Here is a 14,846-nt window from a genome sequence, read left to right on the forward strand (position 1 = left end):
GTATTAAGCGCTTGCTATGTGCCAAGCACTGTTCTTAATAATAATAATGGCATTTGTTAAGCACTTACTACATGCCAAGCGCTGTTTTTAGTAATAATAATAATGTCTTAAGCGCTTACTATGTGCCAAGCGCTGTTCTTAGTAATAATAATAATGTCTTAAGCGCTTACTATGTGCCAAGCACTGTTCTTAATAATAATAATGGTATTTGTTAAGCGCTTACTATGTGCCAAGCACTGTTCTTAATAATAATAATGGTATTTGTTAAGCGCTTACTATGTGCCAAGCACTGTTCTTAGTAATGATAATAATGTATTAAGCGCTTACTCTGTGCCAAGAACTGTTCTAAGCGCTGGAAAATAATGACGGTATTTGTTAAGCGCTTACTCTGCGCTAAGCACTGTCTAAGCGCAGGGATCCTAATAACGATGGCATTTACTAGGCGCTTACTATGTGCGAAGCACTAAAGGTCATCGGGTTGCCCCACGTGGGGCTCCCCGCCTTAATCCCCATTTGACAGATGAGGTCACTGAGGCACACAGAGAAGTGAAGGGGCCTGCCCGAGGTCGCACAGCAGACAGGCGGCGAGGGGGAGGAGGAGGAGGAGGAGGGGAAATGCGAAGCGGCCCCCTCCCTCCCCCCCCCCCAGTCCCCTTCCGCCCGGGCAGCAACGCCCCCTCTATAAAGAGGGGGCCACCAAAGCGTCCGGATAGTCGGGGGGGGGTCCAAGGTGGGCTGCAGGAGTTGCAGGGCCGAGCTGCAGCGGCTGCAGGAGTTGCTGCAGGAGTTGCTGCAGGAGGAACAGCGGCAGGACGCGGCCCGGACCCGCTTTGGCCAGGCGGAGGAGGCGTCCAGCCAGTAAGCTCGCCCGCGCGTCCGGGGGGGGACACGAGAGACCAGGAGCGGTAACAGTAATGCTGGCATTTGTTAAGCGCTTACTATGTGGCAAGCACTGCTCTAAGCCCTGGGGCAATAATAACAATAATGATGGCATTTGTAGAGCGCTTACTATGTGCCAAGCACTGTTCTAAGCCCTGGGGTAATAATAATAATAATAATGGCATTTGTAGAGCGCTTACTATGTGCCAAGCACTGGGGCAATAATAATAATGATGATGGTATTTGTTAAGCGCTTACTATGTGCCAAGCACTGCTCTAAGCCCTGGGGCAATAATAATAATAATGATGATGGCATTTGTTAAGCGCTTACTATGTGACAAGCACTGCTCTAAGCCCTGGGGCGATAATAATAATGATGATGGCATTTGTTAAGCGCTTACTATGTGGCAAGCACTGTTCTAAGCCCTGGGGCGATAATAATAATAATAATGATGGCATTTCTAGAGCGCTTACTATGTGGCAAGTACTGTTCTAAGCCCTGGGGCGATAAGAATAATAATGATGGCATTTGTTAAGCGCTTACTATGTGCCAAGCACTGTTCTAAGCCCTGGGGTAATAATAATAATGATGATGGCATTTGTTAAGCGCTTACTATGTGCCAAGCACTGTTCTAAGCCCTGAGGTAATAATAATAATGATGATGGCATTTTTAGAGCACTTGCTATGTGGCAAGCACTGCTCTAAGCCCTGGGGCAATAATAATAATGATGATGGCATTTGTAGAGCGCTTACTATGTGCCAACACTGTTCTAAGCCCTGGGGCGATAATAATAATGATGATGACATTTGTAGAGCGCTTACTATGTGCCAAGCACTGCTCTAAGCCCTGGGGCGATAATAATAATGATGATGGCATTTGTAGAGCGCTTACTATGTGCCAAGCACTGGGGCAATAATAATAATGATGATGGCATTTGTAGAGCGCTTACTATGTGGCAAGCACTGCTCTTAAGCCCTGGGGTAATAATAATAATAATGATGGCATTTGTAGAGCGCTTACTAAGTGCCAACACTGTTCTAAGCCCTGGGGCAATAATAATAATAATGGCATTTGTAAAGCGCTTACTATGTGGCAAGAACTGCTCTAAGCCCTGGGGCGATAATAATAATAATAATGATGGCATTTCTAGAGCGCTTACTGTGTGGCAAGTACTGTTCTAAGCCCTGGGGCGATAATAATACTAATGATGGCATTTGTTAAGCGCTTACTATGTGGCAAGCACTGTTCTAAGCCCTGGGGCGATAATAATAATAATAATGATGGCATTTCTAGAGCGCTTACTGTGTGGCAAGTACTGTTCTAAGCCCTGGGGCAATAATAATAATGATGATGGCATTTGTAGAGCGCTTACTATGTGCCAACACTGTTCTAAGCCCTGGGGCGATAATAATAATGATGATGACATTTGTAGAGCGCTTACTATGTGACAAGCACTGCTCTAAGCCCTGGGGTAATAATAATAATGATGATGGCATTTGTAGAGCGCTTACTATGTGCCAAGCACTGGGGCAGTAATAATAATGATGATGGCATTTGTAGAGCGCTTACTATGTGCCAAGCACTGCTCTAAGCCCTGGGGTAATAATAATAATAATGATGGCATTTGTAGAGCGCTTACTAAGTGCCAACACTGTTCTAAGCCCTGGGGCAATAATAATAATAATGGCATTTGTAAAGCGCTTACTATGTGGCAAGCACTGCTCTAAGCCCTGGGGCGATAATAATAATAATAATGATGGCATTTCTAGAGCGCTTACTATGTGGCAAGTACTGTTCTAAGCCCTGGGGCGATTATAATAATAATGATGGCATTTGTTAAGCGCTTACTATGTGCCAAGCACTGTTCTAAGCCCTGGGGTAATAATAATAATGATGATGGCATTTGTTAAGCGCTTACTATGTGCCAAGCACTGTTCTAAGCCCTGAGGTAATAATAATAATGATGATGGCATTTTTAGAGCACTTACTATGTGGCAAGCACTGCTCTAAGCCCTGGGGCAATAATAATAATGATGATGGCATTTGTAAAGCGCTTACTATGTGGCAAGTACTGTTCTAAGCCCTGGGACGATAATAATACTAATGATGGCATTTGTTAAGCGCTTACTATGTGGCAAGTACTGTTCTAAGCCCTGGGGCGATAAGAATACTAATGATGGCATTTGTTAAGTGCTTACTATGTGCCAAGCACTGTTCTAAGCCCTGAGGTAATGATAATAATGATGATGGCATTTTTAGAGCACTCACTATGTGACAAGCACTGCTCTAAGCCCTGGGGCAATAATAATAATGATGATGGCATTTGTAGAGCGCTTACTTTGTGCCAACACTGTTCTAAGCCCTGGGGCGATAATAATAATGATGATGACATTTGTAGAGCGCTTACTATGTGCCAAGCACTGCTCTAAGCCCTGGGGCGATAATAATAATGATGATGGCATTTGTAGAGCGCTTACTATGTGCCAAGCACTGGGGCAATAATAATAATGATGATGGCATTTGTAGAGTGCTTACTATGTGGCAAGCACTGCTCTAAGCCCTGGGGTAATAATAATAATAATGATGGCATTTGTAGAGCGCTTACTAAGTGCCAACACTGTTCTAAGCCCTGGGGCAATAATAATAATAATGGCATTTGTAAAGCGCTTACTATGTGGCAAGCACTGCTCTAAGCCCTGGGGCGATAATAATAATGATAATGATGGCATTTCTAGAGCGCTTACTATGTGGCAAGTACTGTTCTAGGCCCTGGGGCGATAATAATACTAATGATGGCATTTGTTAAGCGCTTACTATGTGCCAAGCACTGTTCTAAGCCCTGGGGTAATAATAATAATGATGATGGCATTTGTTAAGCGCTTACTATGTGCCAAACACTGTTCTAAGCCCTGAGGTAATAATAATAATGATGATGGCATTTTTAGAGCACTTACTATGTGGCAAGCACTGCTCTAAGCCCTGGGGCAATAATAATAATGATGATGGCATTTGTAGAGCGCTTACTATGTGGCAAGTACTGTTCTAAGCCCTGGGGCGATAATAATACTAATGATGGCATTTGTTAAGCGCTTACTATGTGCCAAGCACTGTTCTAAGCCCTGGGGTAATAATAATAATGATGATGGCATTTGTTAAGCGCTTACTACGTGCCAAGCACTGTTCTAAGCCCTGAGGTAATAATAATAATGATGATGGCATTTTTAGAGCACTTACTTACTAAGTGCCAACACTGTTCTAAGCCCTGGGGCAATAATAATAATAATGGCATTTGTAAAGCGCTTACTATGTGGCAAGCACTGCTCTAAGCCCTGGGGCAATAATAATAATGATGATGGCATTTGTAGAGCGCTTACTATGTGCCAACACTGTTCTAAGCCCTGGGGCGATAATAATAATGATGATGACATTTGTAGAGCGCTTACTATGTGACAAGCACTGCTCTAAGCCCTGGGGCGATAATAATAATGATGATGGCATTTGTAGAGCGCTTACTATGTGCCAAGCACTGGGGCAATAATAATAATGATGATGGCATTTGTAGAGCGCTTACTATGTGCCAAGCACTGCTCTAAGCCCTGGGGTAATAATAATAATAATGATGGCATTTGTAGAGCGCTTACTAAGTGCCAACACTGTTCTAAGCCCTGGGGCAATAATAATAATAATGGCATTTGTAAAGCGCTTACTATGTGGCAAGAACTGCTCTAAGCCCTGGGGCGATAATAATAATAATAATAATGGCATTTCTAGAGCGCTTACTATGTGGCAAGTACTGTTCTAAGCCCTGGGGCGATAATAATACTAATGATGGCATTTGTTAAGCGCTTACTATGTGCCAAGCACTGTTCTAAGCCCTGGGGTAATAATAATAATGATGATGGCATTTGTTAAGCGCTTACTATGTGCCAAGCACTGTTCTAAGCCCTGAGGTAATAATAATAATGATGATGGCATTTTTAGAGCACTTACTATGTGGCAAGCACTGCTCTAAGCCCTGGGGCAATAATAATAATGATGATGGCATTTGTAGAGCGCTTACTATGTGCCAACACTGTTCTAAGCACTGGGGCGATAATAATAATGATGATGACATTTGTAGAGCGCTTACTATGTGACAAGCGCTGCTCTAAGCCCTGGGGCGATAATAATAATGATGCTGGCATTTGTAGAGCGCTTAATATGTGCCAAGCACTGGGGCAATAATAATAATGATGATGGCATTTGTAGAGCGCTTACTATGTGCCAAGCACTGCTTTAAGCCCTGGGGTAATAATAATAATAATGATGGCATTTGTAGAGCGCTTACTAAGTGCCAACACTGTTCTAAGCCCTGGGGCAATAATAATAATAATGGCATTTGTAAAGCGCTTACTATGTGGCAAGCACTGCTCTAAGCCCTGGGGCGATAATAATAATAATAATGATGGCATTTCTAGAGCGCTTACTATGTGACAAGCAGGGCTCTAAGCCCTGGGGCGATAATAATAATGATGATGGCATTTGTAGAGCGCTTACTATGTGCCAAGCACTGGGGCAATAATAATAATGATGATGGCATTTGTAGAGCGCTTACTATGTGCCAAGCACTGCTCTAAGCCCTGGGGTAATAATAATAATAATGATGGCATTTGTAGAGCACTTACTATGTGCCAACACTGTTCTAAGCCCTGGGGCAATAATAATAATAATGATGGCATTTGTTGAGCACTTACTATGTGCCAAGCACTGCTCTAAGCCCTGGGGTAATAATAATAATGATGATGGCATTTGTAGAGCGCTTACTATGTGCCAAGCACTGTTCTAAGCCCTGGGGTAATAATAATAATAATGATGGCATTTGTTAAGCGCTTACTATGTGACAAGCACTGTTCTAAGCCCTGGGGCAATAATAATAATAATGGCATTTGTAAAGCGCTTACTATGTGGCAAGCACTGTTCTAAGCACTGGGGTAATAATAATAATAATGATGGCATTTGTAGAGCGCTTACTACGTGCCAAGCACTGTTCTAAGCCCTGGGGCGATAATAATAATAATGATGGCATTTGTTAAGCGCTTACTATGTGCCAAGCACTGTTCTAAGCGCTGGGGTGATAATAATAATAATACTTGTACATATCTATTCTGTTTATTTTATTTTGTTAGTATGTTTGGTTTTGTTCTCTGTCTCCCCCTTTTAGACTGTGAGCCCACTGTTGGGTAGGGACTGTCTCTGTATGTTGCCAATTTGTACTTCCCAAGCGCTTAGTACAGTGCTCTGCACATAGTAAGAGCTCAATAAATACGATTGATGATGATGATGATGATGAATAGTGGCATTTGTTAAGCGCTCACTATGTGCCAAGCACCGTTCTAGGCGCTGGGGAGGATGCAAGGTCATCCGGTTGCCCCCCATGGGGCTCACAGTCTTCATCCCCATTTTCCAGGTGAGGGAACTGAGGCCCGGAGAAGTTAAGTGACTTGCCCAAAGCGGCGGAGCCGGGATTAGAACCCACGACCTCTGACTCCCAAACCCGGGCTCTTTCTACTTATAAGCCACGCTGCTTCTCAAATACTTGTCCAGACTTCCGTGCATCCCCTGCCCTCCCCTTCCGTCAATCAATCAATCAATCAATCGTATTTATTGAGCGCTTACTATGTGCAGAGCACTGTACTAAGCGCTTGGGAAGTACAAATTGGCAACACATAGAGATAGTCCCTACCCAACAGTGGGCTCACAGTCTAAAAGGACCCTGCGGGCCCAGGGTGCAGGGGCCGAGGCTTGAACCCGGGAGGTTTTGCGCTTTGAGAGCCCCCTGGCAGGACATCTCCCCAAACTTGGGTGCAGTTGGCACTGCCAACTTGGTGGCGCCCCTTAAAAGCTCTCGGGCTGTGCCCAGGCAACGGCCCCAGCCCCCGAAGTCGCCCTCCTTTCCCTTCCCAGCCTTTTGGCCTCCAGCTGTCCCAGGCAGGAGCTCGCCCTGTCCTCCGGAGGCCTGGTTGTCCGGAAGCCGGCCCTTTGCCAGGGTGGTAAGCGCCCCTCCGAGCTGGGCACTCCCTTTTCCCCCCTCCTGGGTCTCTGCCCAGGCCCTGACCTCCCCTGGGTTTAGGGATCGTGCCCCTCAACTGGCCGGCACCCTGCCTCAGTCACCCACCCACCCTCTGCCCAGCCCCGGATTCCTCTAGTAAAGTGTTAGTAAAGATATTTATTGGACGCCCAACCAGTGTGCTGCCCGCTTTAATAATCATAATCAGGGTATTTGTTAAGCACTTACTATGTTGCCAACTTGTACTTCCCAAGCGCTTAGTACAGTGCTCTGCACAAGTAAGCGCTCAATAAATATGATTGATTGATTGATTGATGTGCCAGGCACCATATTAAGGGCTGGGGTGGGGACCAGCAAATCGGGTTGGACATAGCCCCGGTCCCACGTGGGGATCACAGTCTCGATCCCCACTTTCCAAAAGAGCAACCTCAGAGAAGTTGTGATAAGGCCCTGAGAAGTTAAGTGACTCACCCAAGGTCACACAGCAGACAAGGGGCAGAGCTGGGATTAGAACCCACGACCTTCTGACTCCCAGGGGGGTGCCCTATCCCCTACACCATGCTGCTTCTCTGTACTAAGCGCTACAACAGAAACAAGAATCTGACTTCTTTGCTCCTTCCCAACTCCACACGCCCCTAGTTACTCTCCAGCCAGGAGTTGTTTCACAGGGATACCAGATCTTCCTCAGGTTCTCAATCTACCACCCCCTCCCCCACCCCTCACCCGCCATGTGGATAGAGCAGGGATCTTAGAACAGTGCTTTGCACGTAGTAAGTGCTTAACAAATGCCATTATTATTATTATCTGAAAGTCAGAAGCATCTGGGCTCTAATTCCTGCTTCACCACTTGTCTGCTATGTGACTCTGGACACATCACTTTAATTTCTCTGTGCCTCAGTTCCCTCATCTGTAAAATCAATCAATCGTATTTATTGAGAGCTTACTGTGTGCAGAGCACTGTACTAAGCACTTGGGAAGTATAAGTTGGCAACATAAAATGGGGATTAATACTCTGAGCCCCATGTTGGACAGAAACTGTGTCCAACCTGATTTGCTTGTATCCACCCCAGGGTTTAGTACAGTGCCTGGCACAGTGTAAGCACTTAACAAATACTAGCACATTATTATTATTATGCTCTCCACTACCTTCACTATTATTATTATTATTATTATTATTATTATTGTTATTATTATTATTCACTGATGGGTCTTTATCCTGAGTTAGCAACCAGCTTCATTCAGCCTTTCCAATTTCAGATTGGCAGCATCCAAGTCCCTCCCTTTTAAGGAGAAGCAGTGTTGCCTAATGGTTAGAGCACAGGCAGACCTAGTAGTCAGAGGACCTGGGTTCTAATCCCAACTCCACCACCTGTCTGCTTTGTGACTGTAGGCAAGTTACTGAGCTTCTCTGGGCCTCAATTACCTCACTGTAAAATGGAGATGACTGTGAGCCCCATCTGTACCCACTGTTGGGTAGGGACTGTCTCTATGTGTTGCCAATTTGTACTTCCCAAGCGCTTAGTACAGTGCTCTGCACATAGTAAGCGCTCAATAAATACGATTGATTGATCTGTACTTCCCAAGTGCTTAGTACAGTGCTCTGCACACAGTAAGCGCTCAATAAATACGATTGAATGAATGAATGAATGACTGTGGAACATGGACTGTGTCCAAACTGAAAAGATTGTTTAGCAATAATAATAATAATAATAATAATAGTGGTATTTGTTAAGTGCTTACTATGTGCCAGGTACTGTACTAAGAGCTGGGGTGGATACGAGGAAATCAGGTTGGACACAGTCCCTGTCCTGCATGGGGCTCACAGTCTTTATCCACATTTTACAGATGAGGTAACTGATGCACAGAGAAGTGAAGTGACTTGTCCAAGGCCACACAGCTGACAAGTTGAGGAGCTGGGATTAGAGCCCATGACTTTTTGACTCCCAGGCTGTTGCTGTATCCATCTACCTCAGGGCTTAGTACAGTGCCTGGCACACAGTAAGTGCTTAATGCATACCATAAAAAGACTCCTTCTGAGATGTGCCCTCACCAGTTAGAATGGGGCTCCTAGGGACTCTGCCCTTTCCTGGTGCTAGTGTGAGCCCCTGGTCTGCCATCCACGCATCTCTGAGCAACCCGCCTCTTGCTCTGTCCCTGGAGGGAGTCTGAAACCAAGTCTCCCTCTGGGATCCCAGTTGTGAACTCCCCGTTTGGGGACTTTGAGCGCAGAGGCAAGAGGGAACTTCTTCCCCAAGGGAGCATGGACCCTAGACCTTAGTCACATAGTCACACAGAAGCAGAGTCCGATTTCTTCATTTGGTCAGTCATGAGTCTTCCCACTGCTGGGAGAGCATGATCCTTCCCTTTCCTGGTATATGAGAAAGGGGTCCCCTAAAGCCGCTGTCGTGAATATGAGTGCCCCGTCCTGACTTTGGCTCGCGGCCCTAGCTTTCCCAGTCCTTCTCTTAAATTCTTTCTGTTCATTCGATCCATCGAGGGTAATTATTCAGTGCTTACTGTGTGCAGAGCACTGCACTAAACACTTGGTAGAGTGCAATATGCAGTAGAGTTGTCGCAGCCTTTAGTGTCGTGGAGCTAAACTTTCACCACTGTTCTTGTGACCCTTCTCCATGTTGGCCTCCTGTTCCCTAAGGGTCTGTTTGCTCAATTAAATGTGCTCTCTCCTCAGGCTCTTATTCCACCTAGATGACTGTGCTTGAAAAGTTCTGCCCCAGTCTAAGGTGGTGGGTACAAGTGGCCCTGGAACTTCTTCACAGAGCTGTAATGTATTTGAAGATCACATTTTTTTCTTTTAATGATATTTATTAGCATTTACTAAGCTTCAGGCACTGTACTAAGCACTGGGGTTGATACAAGATAAACAGGTTGGACACATGTCCCACATGGGGCTCATGGTCATCATCCCCATTGTAAGAGGAGATAACTAAGACAAGTGACTTGTCCAAGGTCACACAGCAGACAAGTGGCTAAGATATTCATTCAATCATATTTATTGAGCACTTACTGTGTGCAGAGCACTGTACTAAGCGCTTGGGAAGTACAAGTTGGCAGCATATAGAGACGGTCCCTATCCAACAGTGGACTCACAATCTAGAAGGTATGATAGTAGCAGAGCTGCTTCTTGCTGAGTGCCCCAAAGTGAGGACTCCAGAGAGCCTAGCAAGAAAAAGAGCAGCAGCAAGTGGAGCAGGTGAGAAGAGAAATTGCCCATGTTACGCCACACTATGCCACTTTCTCCCAGCTTTGTGAAGTAGTTTCTCTCACACCAGCTACTGCTGCCTTATGCCCTCTGCTCTGGCTCCAGTGAGCTTTCCCTCATGAGGCGGGTAGTGGGGAAAGGAGGGAGGCTCTTTGGAAGACCCTTTGGGATTGTGAGTTACAGGTTCTAAAAGAATAACAACCCTTTCTTAAGTACTCAGTAGCTTTTGCTTCTGAGACATTTAAAGGTTAAAAGTCTTTCCAGTTAAGCTGTCGTCTTAAATGAACCTGGTTAAATGTCCCTGGGGTACCATCTGTAGGTCAGCTCTTCCCTGTTCTAAACCATCTCTCTGTGTATCTGATCATTCATAGATGTTTATCTAGGACGTGGCCCTTTCAATTTCCACCTTTCTTAGTGCATCAAGCTCACCACCCTGGCTCCTCAGACTCTATCTCTTCCAGTCCTGTGGTCACTAGACCTGATTCTTGCGTCAAGTCCTCTCTGCTCCCCACCTCAACTGGAATACCATATACTTGGGTGACTAAAGCTCAAAACTTTCTCAGAGAGTCTTAAAAGTTCTTCTATTTTTGTCTGTCATGGGCTAGACCTTCCTGCAACTCCTGCTTTTAGTATTGTTTAGGAATCTTAAGAAAAAAAAAACACTTCCAAGTATAGTATCCCAGAGTCTTGTTACAGCTTTGAGAGACTTGCACTCTACTCTTGCTAATTTAAGAACTTGTAAACCAGTGTGTGGGTAATCTAGGCCTCATGCTTCTCTCAGCCACCAAGCTTTTATGATTTGATAAGCAGCTAAACCCAAAGGTTGGGAAGAGCGAGAAAAAGTGGGTACTGTTTCAGAAAGTCCATTACCGTTGGTGGGCCATTTTCTGCAATGAGGAGAGAGGGGAGAGGAGAGAGAGAAGGGGAGAGGGTGAGAAGGGAGAGAGAAAGGGAATGGAGAGCGAAGGGGAGAGGGAAGTGTAAGCCGGGTGTGGGCAGGGATTGTCTCTACTGCTGAATTGTACTCTCCAAGTGCTTAGTGCAATGCTCTGTACACAATAAGTGCTCAATAAATATGAATGAATGAATGAAAGAAGGGAGATCGAAGGGGAGAGGGGAGAAGGGAGAGTGAAGGGGAAAGATGGGTAGGGGAGAGAGAAGAGGGAGAAAAAGGGAGGGGAGGGGAAGAGAAAAGGGGAAGAGGGAAGAGGTGGGGAAAGGGGAGAGGGAAAAGAGAAGGGTAGAGGACAGAGAGAGGGGGACAGGAGGGAGAGGAATTGGGTAGGGGTAGATGTGGGGGAAGGAGAAGTGTGGGAGAAAGAGAGAGAGAGATTCAACAGATGGTTAAAGTAAGGGGTTTGCATTCTCTGAAAATTTTTCTGATCCACCCTCTCCCTGAAACCCATCTGCATGGATCACCAAAAGTTGGCTCGAGTTTGCCTGTCAAATTGTTTCCAGGAGAGACACTGAAAAGCAGGACCAAGGCCAGTTCGGGAAGCCCACGCCTTGCGTTTATCTCATTAGGCAATCACAAGATAAATCTTGCTCACATGTTCATGGCCACATGTGAGCGCCTCTCAGCCTCTTATCAGCAGTTACAGCTAATAGAGAGAAGAGGGTTCCACTTGCAAGAAGCTGTGATTTCATGTCTTTGTAAATCTAGCAATGGTAGGGTGTGGTACTAGAGACTCCTAAGTGAACTTCCATGAAGGCTTAAACAATAAATGTTTCTGTTAAAAATCTGAGTTTCCTTCAACTTCCTAAGCGTAAGCTGTTACCTCTACATGAATGCAAGAGCAGCGCAAGTTCTGAGCAAAAATTGTTTTCATCATAATGAGCTGCTTAGCATAGTTTGTTCCAAAACAAAACATGATTTTCAAAAGTCAATGTAGAACCTTTTTTTATTATTACTACAGTATTTGTTAAGTTCTTACTATGTGTCAGGCACTGTTCTAAGCAGTGTGGTAGATACAAAGTAATCAGGTTGGACACAGTCCATGTCTCACCTGGGGCTCACAAGCTTAACCCCTATTAACTCAGAGAAGTCAAGTGACATGCCCAAGGTCACACAGCAGACAAGTAGAGAGCTGGGATTAGAACCCAGGTCTTTCTGGCTACCAGGCCCGTGCTTTCTGGAGTTACGTAGCCCCTGCATATTTCACTGACTTATTGATTATTTCAGATCAACTTAACAAATTGCAGTTGAAAACCGGAGAACACTCAAAGCACTGCACTATAGGAAAGTCAGACTGGTGAATGCTGTTGCTGATATGGTCATGCATTTTTATGGTCATTTCTCTTCCTTGTTGTAAATGTATAAACATAATAGGTATTCTTATTCATTAAAACGTCAGTTGTAGTTTTATATAGCATTAACCAGTTGTGTACCACTGTGAATTACATACCACTGTACTGATGTACTAATGAAGGACTCTAGTTTCTGAGGCAGTACACTCTTTTGTGCTCTACTACCACTTATATATTTTTTAATTTTAAGCCACCGTATATTTGAATGAGTCCACTAGATAAACTGGTTTGGAAAGAATTGATTGTGGTTTCTTCCTGTAGATTTTAAGCAGGGATCTTGCTTACTAACTCTATTGTACTTTCCCAACCACTGTATACCATTCCCTGCATACTGTCAGGGCTCAGTATTCATTCATTCATTCATTCAATCGAATTTATTGAGCACTTACTGTTTGCAGAGTAGTGTACTAAGTGCTTGGCAGAGTACAATATAACATTAAACAGACACATTCCCTGCCCGGGAAATATCACTGGTTGATTGATTGGCTGATGTTCCCAACTGTTTTGCAAGGGATGTTTTCCTGCTGAAAACAAGCTTTGGCTATTTTTTTAGAAATGTATTAAAAATTGTATTTACCAACACCTGAAGATAAAAGGGACTTAATGGAGACTGGCTGCCTGACTAGAAAAGCAGGGCAAAGCTGGCTGCCTTCTGGCTTCCAATCCTGATGATGGTCTTCCTTCAGATTTGTCTGTCTCTCCTTTAACCTATCCATTTCTAGCATTTGACTTTCCTTTGGGCAATACTGAAGGATATTTTTTGTGTATTAGATTATACTTTCTTCACTTTGTTTAATGTTGTGACTGGTCTGAGAACATAATGGCAACTTTCGGTGTCTGGAATGGTGTGATGATTAATAGAGGTGTATATTCCCAAATATAAGGTTTGAGAGGTTAGTGGTGTCTAATCCCTGGAACTTTATCTTAAATCTTGAGCCAAATCCAAAAGCCTTAATCTTAAACTCCTAAGGCAATCAAGCCTCCCTTTCTTAAAATAAAAATACTTAATCCACCACAGGAACCATTGGTTCAAGTATGCATCATGTGTTTACTCTCTCAAAACTATTTCTACCAAATCTAGGAGCCAAGTGTTTAAACTTGGAACTCAAGTGCCTTCATTTCTCTCTGGCAATTCACTCTTTCTCCCTCCATCCTGTAGTTCCCCTGTGTGAAAAATGAAACATGTCTGTGGACTTTTTCCAAATTCAACTAGCAAGGTCTACTTGGAAACTGCATCATGAATTGAGGTAACAAATACTGTAATGTATAAAAGGGTTAACTGTTCAGCAATTGATATCTCTTGCTTCATTGGTTCTGCTGAATATAAACCTCTCAGTCTAGTTTCCTTCCATATGCTGGATGAGCTATTCCCGAGGGATGGAGTAAGGGCCGGAAGCCAGTAAGTTTCTTACTAACCATCCCGAAAAGGAGGTGAGGCAAGTCGCTTTAGCTTTCTCTGCTCCAGAGCCAATCATGTAATGACTCTCATCGTTTCACCCCCAGGGCCTTGGGGAGAGGCCCAAGGCCTAGGCAGGAAAAGAGAGTTCCCAGGAACATAAAGGAGAGCCAAGGTTGTCTACGGTTGGAGGCGGTTCACGTGGGAATCCTTGGAAGGTGGGACCAGAAGGCCTCTGCTGCCTAGCCCTGGAACCTAACCTCTCTCCTCTTGGCCAATACCCTGACTCAGACTGCCTCCCCTCTGGAGCCTCTTGCATACCGACTAATTAGGACTTCCCAAGATAGAGAGAATGTTAGGATGTCTCCCCGACCTGGATGTGTCCTGTGGGCCATGGCACATCCTCCCTCTGGCCTGGAACTCCTCCCCCTTCATATGTGACAGACCACTGGTCGCCCCACCTTCAAGACCCTTCTAAAATCACATCTCCTAATAATACTAATTGTGGTATTTAAGTGCTTACTAGGTGTCGGGCACTGTACTAAGCGCTAGGGTAGATGCAAGTTAATCAGGTCAGTTTCACAGTCTAAATAGGAGGGCAAACAGGTATTGAGCTCCCATTTTGCAGTTGAGGAAATGGAGGCACAGAGAAATTTAGCGACATGCCCAAGGTCACACAGCAGTCAAGTGGTGGAGCTGGAATTAGAACCCTGGTTCTCCGGCTCCCAAACCTGTGCTTTATCCGCTAGGCCTTGCTCCTTCTGAATACTGTATTCTTTCCAAGTGTTTAGTACAGTGCTCTGTAAGCAGTAAGCGGCGAGAAGCAGCGTGGCCTAGTGGATACAGCCTGGGGCTGGGAGTCAGAAAGATCTGGGTTCAAATCCCAGCTCCACCACTTGTCTGCTATGTGACCTTGGGCAAGTCACTTCTCTGTACCCCAGTTCCCTTATCTGTAAGATGGGGATTAATGCTGTGAGCCCCACGTGTCCAACGTGA

General features: G+C 44.8%; 1 protein-coding gene across 1 annotated transcript in view; it reads left to right on the top strand.

Moving 5' to 3' along the window:
- The first annotated feature begins 745 nt into the window (after nt 1-745).
- The window catches only part of AGTR1 (angiotensin II receptor type 1), an 83,090-nt gene continuing 68,989 nt past the window's right edge, over nt 746-14,846 (top strand). The window contains exon 1 of the mRNA XM_038752357.1: nt 746-858. The gene's annotated coding sequence lies outside the window, so the exon portion shown is untranslated. The remainder of the gene's footprint in view (nt 859-14,846) is intronic.

The sequence above is a fragment of the Tachyglossus aculeatus genome, chromosome 1, assembly GCF_015852505.1.
Source record: "Tachyglossus aculeatus isolate mTacAcu1 chromosome 1, mTacAcu1.pri, whole genome shotgun sequence".
Lineage (NCBI taxonomy): Eukaryota > Metazoa > Chordata > Mammalia > Monotremata > Tachyglossidae > Tachyglossus > Tachyglossus aculeatus.